This window comes from Nematolebias whitei, chromosome 14 (genome assembly GCF_014905685.2).
Source record: "Nematolebias whitei isolate Nwh7 chromosome 14, NemWhi1, whole genome shotgun sequence".
Classification (NCBI taxonomy): domain Eukaryota; kingdom Metazoa; phylum Chordata; class Actinopteri; order Cyprinodontiformes; family Rivulidae; genus Nematolebias; species Nematolebias whitei.
This window is the reverse complement of record NC_056511.1, coordinates 2,505,392-2,507,766: the sequence shown is the minus strand read 5'-3', so window position 1 is coordinate 2,507,766 and position 2,375 is coordinate 2,505,392.

The following is a 2,375-nucleotide window of genomic DNA, read 5'->3' as shown; positions in this document are numbered from 1 at the left end:
TCAGTAGGACACATGAACAGCGCCAAAATGTCCTGCATGGACTATGGCATATTTATATATATATATAAGGTTGAATGAATGAATCTGATGATTATAATTTATGAATAATGGAAAAACAATCTTCAGTGTTTCAGAGAATGAGAATATTCCAGAACCAGTGTTTGGTCCCTTTGTGGGCTGAGTCCTGCTGGAAAATGAAACCTGCTTCTCCTTAAAGCTCTTCAGTAGGACACATGAACAGCGCCAAAATGTCCTGCATGGACTATGGACTTCAGAGAACCTGGTGGACCAGCACCAGCAGAGGACATGGACCCAAACATCACTGGCTGTGGAAACTTCACTCTGGACTTGGAACAACATGGATTCTGGACCTCTCCACTAGTCCTCCAGACTCTGAGACCTTAATTTATAAACGGCATGAACATTTACGTTCATGTGAAAAGAGGACATAGGACCTCTGAGAGACAGTCCAGGTCTTTGTCTCCTCAGCAGGTAAGGTTCTGATGTTGTCTCTGGTTCAGGAGTGGACTCGAGGAACGAGACATTTGTGGCTCATGTCCAGCAGAACGTGTGTTTTGTCAGAGCTGAGTTGAACGCAGTGACACTGCGGCTGCTCTCAGAGAAACTTTGTGCACAAACTTTTGACCATATTTAAAATTCAAGCAGCAAATACTCTTTAAAATCACTGCAGTGAAAAAAAACTACATCTACAAACACGTTTCTCCACATGGTCGGCCTGAGGAGGCTCAAGCTGCAGCTTAACAATCCTCATCTTCATCACATCCAGTCATGAACTCTTCATTGTCTGACGACAGAGAAACCAAGGCAAACTTCCCCCTGACTTCCTGTCTGATGGTACGGACCGTGAGTCTGTGGTTCTGGTCACATGACAGACTCACTGATGGTGAACTGACTCTCGGGTGCTTCATGGTGAGACGCTGCTCCACGACCAACAAACACTGAATGTGTGCAGAGCCAAGCGCCGGCAGAAAGAAATGACTTTGTCAGCCGGGTGCTGTTAATCAGGCCGGTTGTCATTGATCCCTGCGTGACCCAGAACAGTCCTTCTATCTCTACCAGTTTATCCAGACAATGTGGCAGCCTTCAAAGTTTCTACTGAATTTTCACTGAGTTAAATAAAGTAAAATGATCAGATGGGTGATCATATATAAAGCTCTGGCTGCTCCAAACAATATTCTTATCTTAACCATTTAAGTTCTGAACCGGGGAGTCGGAGTTGAACCCAACAGCTTGAACCAATGACTCTGTGACAGTAAGTCAACATCTGCAGCTTCTTCCTGGACCTCTCAGCTCCACAGATTGCAAACAGCCTCAGTCATCTAACTGAGACATAACCGAGACATCTTGTGGCTAAAGTGCAACAAAAAATTCTCGTCATTTGCATTTTTAAAATTTATTTAACCAGGGAAGACCACTGAGGTCACACAACTGATCTGAAGGCAGCTGAACACATGTTTTTGGACACTGGGAAGAAACCAGTGTCTTCAGTTCAGTAAAGTACTGTCTTGTCATCAATGTATGTTGATGACATCACTGTATGTTGATGACATCATTGTATGTTGATGACATCATTGTATGTTGATGACATCACTGTATGTTGATGATATCACTGTATGTTGATGACATCACTGTATGTTGATGACATCATTGTATGTTTTTGACATCATTGTATGTTGATGACATCACTGTCTGTTGATGATATCATTGTATGCTGATGACATCATTGTATGTTGATGACATCATGGTATGTCAATGACATCACTGTATGTTGTTGACATCACTGTGTGTTGATGACACCACTGAATGTTGATGACATCATTATATGTTGATGGTATCATTGTATGTTGATGACGTTGTATGTTGATGACATCACTGTATGTTGATGACATCATCATTGTATTTTCATAATAACAAAATTAGTTCTCTGCATTTAACCCATCACACCTGAGATACACCCAGGTGGAGCAGTGGCCAACTATGTAAGTCTGGGGAGCAGTTAGGGATTGGGTGTCTTGCTCAAGGACACCACGACATGTGGGCATGGCAGGGAGTTGAACCTGTGACTTTCTGCACCCATGTTGGCTGCCCTACCTCTACAGTCTTAGTCTCCAGCTAAAACCCATACATGCACGAGCAGAACATACAAACTCCACACAGAACGATGGCTCACAACACTTGCAGTGCTGTAATTTATTTGTATGTCCATGTGTGTAAATGTGTCACAGTTTTGTGTAACTCCAAGGGTCTCTGGCTGGTTACCAACCACTGCAGCTTCTCTCCAACATTTCTGCAGATTTATTGTAACTCTTGTTGTAAAATAAAATCTGTTTCTGCTTGTACAATTTCTAAAGCTT